Source organism: Hyaena hyaena, unplaced genomic scaffold (assembly GCF_003009895.1).
Source record: "Hyaena hyaena isolate Hyena2069 unplaced genomic scaffold, ASM300989v1 scaffold_33, whole genome shotgun sequence".
Classification (NCBI taxonomy): Eukaryota; Metazoa; Chordata; class Mammalia; order Carnivora; family Hyaenidae; genus Hyaena; species Hyaena hyaena.
In genome coordinates this window covers 4,285,693-4,299,128 of record NW_024080666.1, presented here as the reverse complement: position 1 = coordinate 4,299,128, position 13,436 = coordinate 4,285,693, and the positions used below count along the sequence as shown (strand labels likewise).

The following is a 13,436-nucleotide window of genomic DNA, read 5'->3' as shown; positions in this document are numbered from 1 at the left end:
CATTCATTTGAGTTAATTTTCGTAAAAGGTGTAAGGTCTGTGTCTAGGTGATTTTTTTTTTTCCATGTGAATGTCCAATTGTTCCAGTACCATTTGTTCAATAGGCTTATTTATCTATTGAATTGCTTTTCTTGCTCTTTTGTCAGTGGTTAGTTAAATGTTCTGGGCTCTCTATATTCTGTTCCATTTATCTGTGTAACTGCCCTTTGGCTCGTACTACATTGTCTTGGTTACTGTAGCTTTTATAGTAAGTCTTAAAACAGGGTAATGTCAGTCCTTCAACCTTCTGTACAGTGTTGACTGTTCTGGGTCTTTTGCTTTTCCATATACGCATTAGAATCTATATGTTGATATCTATAAAATACCTTGGCATTTTGATTGGGAATATATCGAATCTGGATCAGATTGGGAAGAATTAACATTTCAACAATCCATGAATACAGGCTAGTCCCCCATTTCTTTATATCATCTTGAAAGCTTAGAATAGACAACTTTAATCAGTGGTGATATAGGTCCAGAAAAGTCCAAAAACTTTTTGGGGGAGGGGCAGGTAATGATTAGAGAGGGCATGGAGGAGGCTTCTGGGATTTGGGGAATGTTCTGTTATCTGTGTGGTCATTACATGGATATGTTTATTTTGTAAAAATCATCAAGTTGTACACTTAATGATGGGTACATTTATTTGGTAATATTTTCAATTTCTTTTTTATAATGTTTTTGTTTTGTTTTTGTTGGTTTTGTTTTGTTTTGTTTTGTTGAGGGAGAGTGCAAGTGGGAGAGGGGGCATAGGAAGAGAGGGAAAGAGGATCTGAAATGGGTTCTGTGTTGACAACCGAGAGCCCTGTGAGGGGGTTAGACTCACCAGCTGGAGATGATGATGTAAGCCAAAGTCAGATGCTTAATCGATAGAGGCACTCTTGTGCCCCTATTTTCAATATTTCTTTTAAAAAAAAAAAAAAGAGGAAAGAGTCTGACTATTTTGATTAAAGAGCAGAAAACTTGGAACCCAAATTTGTGTTTTAGTGGTCTTAACATTTACTAGCTTTGAGATTTTGTGGGTATGGAGTTTTTGTGAGAAGGGAAGTAGGTAAAGAATTTAAATTTTAAAAATAAGAGCAGACTTACATGAAAGGTTTTGGGGGTTTTTATACATTTTTTTTTAACAGTCTCTCACAGAAGTGACTTTATTTATTTTTAAACATTCTTTAATGTTTTATTTATTTCTGAAAGAGAGAGAGAGAGACAGCTTGAGCAGGGGAGGGTCAGAGAGAGAGGGAGGCACAGAATCTGAAGACAGGCTCCAAGCTCTGAGCTGTCAGCACAGAGCCCAACGCGGGGCTCGAACCCACGAACCGTGAGATCATGGCCTGAGCCAAAGTCAGAGGCTTAACCAACTGAGCCACCCAGGTGCCCCTATACATTGTTTTTATGTTGGATGGTTTGGATGGTCACAGAGTTAGGAGTTTTTTAGTAACAATTTTAAACAAAATGATGGACTGAAGTAGACTAACTCTTGGGAGAAAGTTATGTCATAAATTTTATTTTGAAACATAGTGTTCTCCCAAGGTTGGTTGATGTAAACTTGGTACTTGATGCTAGATTAGGTAGAACAGTAGAAGACATCCTGTTTGGAACAATTCCACATTATTTCAAGGAAATAGTATCATTTGCAAAGAATCAAAAATTAAAAAAAAAATTTATTTTGAGAGAGAGAGAGAAAGTGCGCAAGCAGGAGAGGGGCAGAGAGAGGGAGACACAGAATCTGAAGCAGCTGTCAGCACAGAGTCTGATGTGGGGCTTGAACCCACGAACCATGAGATCATGACCTGAGATGAAGTCAGACACTCAACCAACTGAGCCACCCAGGTGCCCATAAGGATTTTTTTTAACTTAAAGTTTTTTGACAGAGCAAATATTATATCTTGTACTACTCTAGTGATCAAAAGCATTGTTATTTTGTCATTAAAATATTGACCATCTTTAAAGTTGCTCTTTTGGGGCACGTGGGTGGCTCAGTCGGTTAAGCATCTGACTTCGGCTCAGGTCTTGATCTTACGGTTCGTGGGTTTGAGCCCAACATTGAGCTCTGTGCTGACAGCTAGCTCAGAGCCTGGAGCCTGTTTCAGATTCTATGTCTCCCTCTGTCTCTGACCCTCCCCTGCCCTTGCTGTCTCTCTCACTCTCAGAAATAAAAGTTAAAAAAAAATAAAGTTGCTTTTTTGTCTAAATAGCCATATTTAGTGTAGAGTATTGCTTTGTATAAGAGAACAGTGTTGGTGTTTATTTTTTTGAGAGAGACCGAGTGTGAGAGTGGGAGGGGCAGAGAAAGAGAGGGAGACACAGAATCTGAAGCAGGTTACACGCTCTAAGCTGTCAGCAGAGCCTGACGTGAGGCTTGAACTCAAGAACGGTGAGATCCTGACCTGAGCTGAAGTCAGATGCCCAACCGACTGAGCCACTCAGGTGCCCCAAGAGAGCAGTGTTGGAATTCAAGAATTATCTAATACTATGGCTTGTACATGTGGAGAAGCAGTGTAAATTAATGGGTTAATGGGTATATATCATGTTTGAGGCATTAGCTGCTTATTTTTCTTTACTGGTCTAAGGTGGTGATATGTAGCAATGCTAGCAATTAGAATGCCCCATTTTACATGACTCTGGAGAAAATCTTGCCTAGAAGCATTTTTACATAATGGGCTGTGATTGTGTCAACTTGTGGTTTCAACGGAAAAGTGCCTGTAGCAACAGTAAACTTTGAACAGCAGATGACTGCAGTTTGCATTTGTCACATTAGGAAGAACAATATTGCTTTAGTTTATTCATTCATTTTATGTCATTATAATGTTATTAAAGGATGGTTAGTGATGGTTGTAGCCAATAAGAAGTAAAATTGAGCAGTGTAAAAGGCATACCTTTCATATGTTGAGTGCTTAATGATTTTATATGCTCTGCTATGTCAAAACTCTCAGGAGGGTTTCCTGTAGTGGTTGGTCTTAGATAAGTCCCGGTTAATCATGGTCGATTCTCACAATTCTAAGTTCATAGGAAGTTGTTAAACATCTAAAAATGTATTGCGAGAAGGAAGACTTTCTTCTATGTCTGTGTTTTACTGATACTTTTATCTTTTTTTTGGCCCAAGTATAATTTTTTTTTACCTATCAGCTTATATGCTAAAGCAGCATATTTACATTTTTATTTTTATTATTTATTATTTATTTTTAAAATTTATTCCTTTAAAATTTTTTTTAATGTTTTATTTATTTCTGAGAGAGAGAGAGAGAGAGAGTGAGTTTGAGCAGGGGGGGTCAGATAGAGAGGGAGACACAGAATCTGAAACAGGCCCCAGGCTCTGAGCTGGCTGTCAGCACAGAGCCCGACGTGGGGCTCGAACCCACGAACCGCGAGATCATGACCTGAGCCGAAGTCGGACACTTAACCGACTGAGCCACCCATGCGCCCCTACCTTTTTTAAAAAAGTCTGTTTAGAGTCTCTCCTCTATTTTATGCTTTTTAAAATTTGATGGTATATTCATCTACCACTTCTTCTTGTATCAGTAATGTCCAAATCTGTATTTCTTTATTTTTTTCCTTTGAGACCTATATTCCTGAGCATTCTATTCAAATTAAAGTTGATTCTTTCTCTTTTTACTTTCTAGTAGTCCATGTCTTAGTTTGGGGTTACCCTGTACCCAGTTGCAAATGCCATTCACTATCCAAGGAGTAGTGTTCCATATTGTCATATGGGTTGAACTTGTTGATAATGTTCAAGTATTCTAAATTCTTGCTGACTTTCTGTCTAGTTTTATCCATTTATAATGAGGACTGGAAATCTGCAACTCTTGGTGTTGAATTCTCTCTCTCCTTTCCATTTTGTTAGCATTTTGATTTTTATGTTTTTCTGATATATTAACATTTGTATCATTATGAAATGTCCCTCTGTCTCTATCAGCATTTTTTGTCTTAAATTCTATTTTATCTCATGTTGATGTAAACATTTTAGCTCTCCTGTTGTTGGTCTTTGCATAGTATATCTTTTCCTGTTACTTACCCTCAACCTATTTTATCTTTGAACCTAAGGTATGTTTCTTAGACTATATACAAATTGGATCTTTTTTATTCATTCTGATAATCTCTGTCTTTTGATTGGAGCATTTAGGCCATTTACATTTAATGTAATTATTAATTTAGTTAGGTTTACATTTGTTGTTTTATTTTATTTTTTAAATATCTTTTAACATTTTTATTTTTATTTTTTATTCTTTTTAATAGTTTATTGTCAATTTTTTTTTAAATTTTTTTTTTTTAATGTTTTATTTATTTCTAGGAGAGAGAGAGACAGCATGAGCAGGGGAGGGTCAGAGAGAGAGGGAGTCACAGACTGAAACAGGCTCCAGGCTCTGAGCTGGCAGTCAGCACAGAGCCCGACGCGGGGCTCGAACCCACGAACTGCGAGATCATGACCTAAGCGAAATCGGACGCTTAACCGACTAAGCCACCCAGGCGCCCCTATTGTCAATTTTTAAAAATTAAAAAAACAAATTTTTTTTTTTACAAATAGTTTATTGTCAAGTTAGTTTCCATATAACACCCAGTGCTCATCCCCACAAGTGCCCTCCATGCCCATCACCCTCCACTTCCCGCCACACCCATCAGTCCTCACTTTGTTCTCAGCATTCAAGAGTCTCTCATGGTTTGCCTCTCTCCGTCTCCCCCAATATTTCCCCCCTTCTTCTTCCCCACGGTCGTCCGTTAAATGTTTATTTTTGAGAGAGAGAGAGAGACAGAGTGCCAGCAGGGGAGGGGTAGAGAGAGAGAAAGACCCAGAATCTGAAGCAGGCTCCAGGCTCTGAGCTGTCAGCGCAGAGCTGGACATGGGGCTCGAACTCACGAACTGTGAGATCATGACCTGAGCTGAAACCAAGAGTCAGACACTTAAACTGACTGAACCACCCAGGCGCCCTTGCCATTCTATTTTCTAATGTGTTACTGTTTGTTGTTCCTGTGTACCTTATTTATTGTCTTAGGAGATATATATGTATGTGTATACATATGTATGTGTGTGAGTGTATTATTTATGTTAGTGGTTGCTATGGAGATTACATCTATATCTTTATCACAGTCGTCTTCAAATTAGTATTATTTAATTTCAATAAAATATAGAAACATTGCACCCGGAGGGGAGAGCTTCATCTCTTCCTTCCCTTTTTAGTATTACTTTTGTATAACAGCTGTGTATATTATAAACCTTGCAACACAGTGTTATAATTACTGCTCTGTGTAGTCTTTTATTTTTTAAGGGAAGAAATCATCATTTATAGTGTCTTTTATGTTAACATATGTATTTAGCACTTTTTGTTGTCTGCATTTCATTTTGTGGATTTGAGTCACAAAATCTTTCCTTTTAGCCTAAAAATTTCCTTTATTATTTGTTGTAAAGCAGGTCTGCTACCAATGAAATTTCTAAGTCTGTTTATCTGGAAATTCTTTTTTTTCTTTCTTTTTTTAATAATCTTTTATTTTTATTTATTTTTTAAAATGTTTATTTTTGAGAGAGAGAGGATCTGAAGTGGGCTCTGTTCTGATGGCAGAGAGCCTGATAGGGCTTAAACCCATGAACTGCAAGAATATGGTGTGCGCTGAAGTCAGACGCTTAACTGACTGAGCACCCAGTGCCCATCTTTTTTCTTTTGCCTTCATTTTATTTTTTTAGTAATCTCTACACCCAGTGTGGAACTTGAACCCATGACTCTGAGATCAAGAATCACACACTCTTCTAACTGAGCCAGCCAGGCACCCCCATTTTTAAAAATTCTTTTTTCTTTCTTCTTTTTTTTTTTTAATTTGTTAGTGTTTGTTTATTTTTGTTTGTGTGTGAGAGAGATGGAATGTGAGCTGTGAGCAGGAGAGGGGCAGATAGAGAGGGAGACACAGACTCTGAAGCAGGCTCCAGGCTGCAACTTGTCAGCACAGAGCCTGACACAGTGCTTGAATTTAGGAACCGCAAGATCGTGACCTGAGCCGAAGTTGGACACTCAACTGACTGGGCCACCCAGGCGCCTCATAAAAAAATTCTTTTGGTTTTAAAGTAGTACCTCTGCTCAACTTGGAGCTCAGACTCATGACACCAAGATCAAGTCACATGCCCTATACAGACTGCCTAGCCAGGTACCCCTTTTTATCTTCATTTTGAAAGAATATTTTTGTTGGATATAGCACTCTTAGTTTTTCTCCTCAGCGCTTTGCTCTCTCTCTTCCTTTCTCTCTCTCTTTTTTTTTTGTTTTTTGTTTTTGTTTTTAGAGAGCTCGAGTAGTGGGAGGTGAGGGTCACAAAGGGAGAGACAAGCAGACTCCACATCAGTGTGGACCCTAACATAGGGCTCAGTCCCACAACCCCAGGATCAGAACCTGAGCCAAACGAAAGGACACTCAACCTGCTGAGCCACACAGGCAGTCCCTCCCCTCAGCACTTTGAATGTCATTCTACCTTCTGGCCTCTAGGATTTTTTTTTTTCCTTTTCTTTTTTTAAAGTTTACTGGGGCACCTGGGTGGCTCAGTCATTTGAGCATTTGACTTCAGCTCCTGTCATGATCTCGCATTTTGTGAGTTCAGGCCCCATGTCAGGCTCAGTGCTGACAGTTCAGAGCCTGGAGCCTGCTTTGGATTCTGTGTGTCTCTGTCTCTGTGCCCCTCCCTCACTGTCTGTCTGTTTCTCAAAAATAAATAAACATTAAAAAAAATTGAAGTTTATTTATTTTGAGAGAGGGAGAGGGGAGTAGAGAGAGAAGGAGAGAGAGAGAATCCCAAGCAGGCTCCATCTGCAATGTCAGTGCGTAGTGCAATGCGGGGCTCAAACCCACAGACCATGAGATCATGACCTGAACTGACACCAAGAGGCTGAAGCTTAACTGACTGAGCTAATCTGTTTTGCGCCCCACACATGTTGATATTCTTGACATTGTCCCTTGTGTTTCAGAGGCCCTGTTTATTTTTTTAAATTCTTTTTCTTTCTGTTCTTCCAATTGCACAGTTTCTATTGACTTATCATTTTGTTCACTGATTTCTTTATTCTGTCATCTTGAACCTGTTGTTGAGCCCTAGTAGTGACGTTTCTTTTGAGTTTTTATATTTCTCAACTGCAGAATGTCCATTTGGTTCTCTTGATAATTTGTTTCTTTATTGAGATTATCTACTTGTTGATTCATTGTTGCCATACTTTAATTTTTAAGTCATAGTTTTCTTTAGTACTTTGAATATATTTAAAGTAGCTCTTTTGAAATTTTTGTGGAGTCCATCTAAGGACACTTGTTTTTCTAGTGACTGCTTATATCTCCTGTGTATGAGTCACGTTTCCTATTTTTTAAAGGTCTCTTAATTTTTTCTTGTAAACTGGACATTTTAGATAATATATTGCAGCAGCTTTGGATTCTTACTGTTTTTCCCTTGTAAATGTTACTTTTTTTTGTTTAGGTAATTGGTAAATCAGAAATCTGTCTCTCCTGCAGTGTGTTGTTGCTTATGTCTCTGCTCAGCTTTTTATTTTTTATTTTTTCCTATTTTAAATTTTAAACCTGGCATTCTAATGGTTGCTCTTGTCCATTCCAATACAGTTTACTGATCAGCCAGTACTTAGACAGAGATTTTGCTCAAATACCTCCCACCAAAAAGGAATTTTGTTCTATACTGATGGATCTGTACATGGATGGGTGAAAGCATTTTAAAGTTCAGGTCATTTTCAAGTCTGCCTGGACTTTCTTTTTTTTTTTTTTTTTACTCTCTTGAACCATTTGGCATTTTCTCTGCATAATCTTGCAGCCTCAGCCAAGAATATGCTTGGTCCATTCATGATCACATCCTCAGGCTAGTTGGACCCCTTGGCCTCTCTGCTGACCTGCTGCTGAGATTGTCACTTGCCCATATATGCCCCTTGGCGTAGATGTGGCCAGCCATTCCACATTGAGTGAGGCCCCTTTGTATGTACAAAAGCAGATCCTCAGATCCTCCAGGCCTGTTGTGTGTAGTTAGGCTGAACCTGTTGAGCTCCAGGACTTGCAGGGAGGAATGGGAGCAGCCCTAGGCAAGAACATCACAGACCCCCACTATTCTTTTTTTTCCCCTTAGTTTATTGTGAAGTTGGTTTCCATATAACACCCAGTACTCATCCCAACAAGTACCCCCCTCCATGTCCATCACCCCCCTTCTTTTCTCCCCCTCCTCTATCAGCCCTCAGTTTGTTCTCAGCATTCAAGAGTCTCTCACAGTTTGCCTCCCTCCCTCTCTCCCACTGTTTATTCCCCTTTTCCTCCCCCACAGTCCTCCATTAAGTTCCTCCTAATCCACCTATATGTGCAAACATATGGTATCTGTCCTTCTCTGCCTGACTTATTTTGCTTAGCATAACACTCTCAGGTTCCATCCTCGTTGCTACAAATGGCCAGATTTCATTCTTTCTCATCGCCATGTAGTATTCCATTGTATAGATAAACCACATCTTCTTGATCCATTCATCAGTTGATGGACATTTAGGCTCTTCCATGTTTTGGCTATTGTTGAAAGTGGTGCTATGAACATGTGCCCCATGCATCACCACTCCTGTATCCCTTGGGTAAATTTCTAGCAGTGCTGTTGCTGAGACCCCCACTATTCTTAATAAAAATCCCTACAGGTTTTCATTTTTTAAAAATGTTTTTTAATTTTATTTTTGAGAGAGAGAGAGACAGCATAAGTAGGTGAAGGGCAGAGAGAGAGGGACACAGAATCTGAAGCAGGTTCCAAGCTCTGAGCCTTCAGCACAGAGCCCGACGCGAGGCTTGAACTCACGAGTTGCGAGATCATGACCTGAACCGAAGTCTGATGCTCAACCGACTGAGCCGCCCAGGTTCCCCATCCTGCAGGTTTTTAAACATCAGTACTTTTTGTGTATGCTTTTGACAGATTACTAGAGCTCTGAAATGGTTAAATTTTGTCATGCCTTATAATTACATTTTGGAGAGTTTTGCTGACCCCATCCCTTGCTCATAGCCAGAAGTCCTGCCCTGCCCAGAAGTCCTGCCTTGTAGGAAACCCTACATACTCAGAATCAATCACCTCTGCTTCACCCTGAAGAACTATCCTGATAGTAACCACTATCCTGACATTTTGGTAACCATTCCTTTGCTTTTTAAAGTAGTTTTACTCCACAGCTGGGCATCCATATATATTACGTCATTTTGTTTTGTCTTAGTTTGGACTTTATATACATTGATACAGGTGGGGTTTTTTTGTTTTTTGCAATTTCTTCCATTTTTCTTTTTTCTTTTTTTTGCTTACCATCGTTTTTATTGTTTTATCCATGTTGATGTAGTTGTCTTTGGTTTCCACTGCTATATGCTCCTTTATTGTACCACAGTTTATTTTTCCATTCCACTGTTTGTTACTAGATGTTTTGTTTTTGTTTTGTCTGTCTCAGAAACAGCTGCTGTGACCCTTGTGTTTCTCTAGACAATGTTTTTCAAGTTTTAGGTCACCACCTACTGGGTTGTGAAATCAATTGACTGAGTCATGACCAACACTAAATTTTTTCAATGTATAGAATGAAAAAGAAAACATCTGAATACTTTACATAGGTTTTTGTTTCATGAATGTTACCACAGGAAGTTCCAAACTCCTAAGTCACCCCTTATTTCCTGTACTCTAATCTTCAGAAAGCACTGCACAGTCCCTGTTCTTTTCCTTCCCCTCCTTCTCCAGTTCACTTCTACTTTAGTTCATCATGAGCACAATCACCAATTTTCTTAACATCCTCTCTGAACTTCCCTTTTTTGCACTAATAGCAACATGGGTTTCCACTGAGGGCACTGCTTGACCTTGCAAGAGGGTGGCTGTGCTTTTTTTCTCCTGCAGTCCTTATCCTCTGGATTGGATTTCCTGGTTCCTCATTACTTTTCAGATAATTGCTGTCAGCTTTTGACCACTGACCCCTTATACTGTGATGATTTTTGTTCCTTGATTAGTGTCATTTTGTCCATTATTACTGTTAATTTTTGGTGATTTCAGTATACAGATGATCCTTATGGCACTGCCCACTCAATTCTGTGTACTCTCCTGTAATAATTTTGTTCTCTACCTCAGCTACTTATTTCCACAGCCATACTCTAATCAGTGCTTCTAGAATTACGTGTTTTGAAGGATTGGTATTTTTTTTTTTTTAGGACCAATGTTTTGTTTTTTAAGTTTATTTATTTATTTTGAGAGAGAGAGTGAGAGAATCCAGGGAGAGGGGCAGAGAGAGAGAGAGAGACAGAGAATCCTAAGCAGGCTCCATAGGTCAGCATAGAGTCCCATGTGGGGCCCCAAACTCACGAAACTGTGAGGTCATGACCTGGGCCAAAATCTGACCTGATGCTTAATTGACCAAGCCATCCAGGCACCCCGGGACCAGTGCATTGTTATTTCCAATCTATCATTGGTGGATTTTTTTTTTTGGTAAAATACAGTAAACTAATTACTAGGAAATTGAAATACTGTTTGGATGTCATGACAGTATCATATTGCTCAATGTTTCTAGTGAATTACTCTTAATTTCTGTCACATAGTCCTTCAAGAACATCATTTTGAGTAGGACAGTTTTAGATGTTGGCAGTTACCAATAAATGCAACCCTTCCATAATCTGTTTCTTTCACTTGCTCTTGGGCTACCACCTTCTCTTTTCCAGTTCACTGTAGTACTTTGACTCCACGGGGATATCCATTCCATTGGACATTTTTCACTGTCCTGTACCTTCTGGATGTGATAATTACAATCATTTTCTCGCATACACTTTTGTTTCTTTCTTACACTGTTCTGTTTGCTTGGTGAAAGTAGAATTCTGGTTATATTTCTTCCTCCTCTGTGTTTGGCCTTGCACAGTTGAACTTCAGAGGAGAAAAACATAACCATGTATGCCATTCTCCCATGAAATTTGTACTCCAGCCCTTAAAGTGGGCCCTTGTTATTGCCTGGAAGTCCTACACTGTACCTCCCTAGTGTCTTCCCTTTCTCACTTCTTTTTCATTCCTGGTCCTCTGATCACCCTCAATACCACCTCATTCATCTTCCCTCTTAACAACGACCTTGGTTTCTACTGCCTTGAAAAATTTGTAGTCAGAGGGAACTTCTACAGATTCCCATTCTGTTTATCACTGGGCCATGAAAATTAGAATGACAAATTTTGTCTTGACAATAATTTTTGCCTTAAGGTCTGTTTTACCTATTAATCATAGAGGTAGATCACCTGGGGGTTACATAATTTTTCATTTGTATAATTTTTTACTTCTTTAAATTTATATAAGTCCCTTTGTATGGTAGATGGACATTAAATAAAGTTAACGACAATTATGTAAAGTACTATGAAAGAAGATAGGCATATATATGATCTTTATATAACAGGGACCCTATTAGTAAGGTACCAAAGGCTGTCCCAAGGAAGTGATACTTATTCTAATATCTGTGAAGAGTAGCCAGCAAGAGGGCTGGCATAAAATGAGTAAAAGTCCAGAGATCTGGTGAAAAAAAAAAAAAAGAGAAAAATCCCAAACACCCGTTCATGTGACATTCTTTGTAGCTGGAGGGAGCTAGAGTGTGAGTGGCCCAACATGAAACTGGAAATGGTGGGCAGAGGTTTTCAGCAGGGAAGAACAATCACACACTGCCCTCCCACCCCCATCCCTTAAGTTTGTGTTAATGGTCCCTACATAGTGTGGGAATTGAGTAGTATTATGAATTATTCTTTTTGACACTATGTAAATTACTGTGCTTAGCAGTTTTATTCTCCTCAGATTTTCTGTAGCAAAAGTTTTAACCCTTTTCCATATTCACAAGCTTCAAAACCTGGTCTTTTCACCTTGTATTACGTTTTGCTGACGAAGAATGAGGTCTAATGGTAAAATCCCTTCAGATGTTCACAATAGCCTCATTTAGCCTTATACTTTGTACTCCTTTTTCTTAATACTTTTAACTTCTGTGTCTTAGAGGGCAGTATATTGCTTCTTTTCCATGGTTTAACTCTCCTTCCTGTCCTCTTTTGTCATCTTAGTTTCATGATGAACACAGGACTAATACATGCTGTATTTTGATTGTCCAGAACCCAGGTTTTAAAAATAATTGCATATAATTCTCTATAAAGGGGAGAGAGAAACTCACATAAATCTCAGGTTGCCTTGATACTCTCTTCTTATTCATCCCCCCATTCCAACCTTGTAAGACATTAAAAAAATACTTTATGTGTAATCTGACAAACAAAAACCTCTCTCATATAAACATGTCTATTTGCCATATAAAAATATTGTTCTGCCTGCTGTATGGAGCTCAGGTTGGTAGGCCAGGAGCAAGACTGAATATGGAGAGAGGAGATGATGATTGTCAGTGGTTCCAATAAATCACAGAGGTTATGTTTAGAGTGGTTGACAGTGGAGATGGAAAATAGTATCCTGGAAATATAACGAGGTAGGATCTATAGGAATTAGTGAATGATGAGATCCAATAAGTAAAGGAGAAGGCATTGTTAAGGATAACCCTCAGGTTTTTGATACGAGCAACTGAAGTAGTAGTGATGCTGTTTTTGTTGAGCTAGGGAGAGCTAGAGAAAAGTAGAGTGAGGTAGTTCAGAGATGGCTGATTTGGTTTTGGACGTGAAGAGATTGTAGTTTGGCCTTTATGAAACCTAAATGCAGATGTCAAGGGGCTATTTGTGTAGACTGGTATAGCGCTTGGAGAAAAGCTGAGATGGAGAGACAGGATTACTGGTATAGGGATGGTATTGGAAACTGGATGTAGAAAAGGTTACTTTGATGGGTGTGAAAAGGACCTACCTTTGGACTAATGCTTGAGATTTGGTAGAGGAAGTTAAATCCACAAGTAGGCTGAGAAGGAGCAGTCAGAAGAAAGGAAGCCTGGAAGCCAAAGAAAAATATTAGTTTAAGGGGGAGAGGGAGTGGATAAGTGTAGAATACTGCTTAGACATTAAGATGAGGGCCAAACTATGTTTGTTGGATTTAGAGGTATGGGGGTCATTAATGACCCTAATAAGAACTGTTCTTCAGATGTGATAAAAGCAGATGTCAGATGAGATTGGGTTGGAGGAGTATGAGAAGTAAAGAAATGGAAGGAGTTTAGACAACTCTTAATGAGGTTGGCTGTGAAAGAAGAGAATGGTATTTGGAGGAGGAGATGTGAGGTTGAGGTGGTAAGTAGGAGGAGGATTTTTTCAAATGAATGAGTGAATGAATGAATGAATGAATGGATGGATGGATGGACAGTCCATTTGAGCTGAGAGGATAGTGAATGCTGAAGAATAATCAGCAAGGGCTCTAGAGAGATGAGGTGGGATTAACTGTAATATCCAGGTTGAAGGGGACCAACTGTAGAGTGGAGATTAGAACAGCATGGTAGGAAATAAATAAAAATTACTAAATAAGTGCT

At 39.0% G+C, this 13,436-nt stretch overlaps 1 protein-coding gene across 6 annotated transcripts in view; it reads left to right on the top strand.

The window, feature by feature from the left end:
* CUNH18orf25 (chromosome unknown C18orf25 homolog) overlaps nt 1–13,436 on the top strand; it is an 88,202-nt gene that overhangs the window by 22,999 nt on the left and 51,767 nt on the right. Inside the window, exon 1 of one of the 6 annotated variants that reach the window (XM_039228837.1) lies at nt 6,027–6,165. The exons of the other annotated variants lie outside the window; for them this stretch is intronic. The gene's annotated coding sequence lies outside the window, so the exon portion shown is untranslated. Of the gene's footprint in view, nt 1–6,026; nt 6,166–13,436 lie in introns of those variants that run through there. 6 annotated transcript variants of the gene reach the window in all.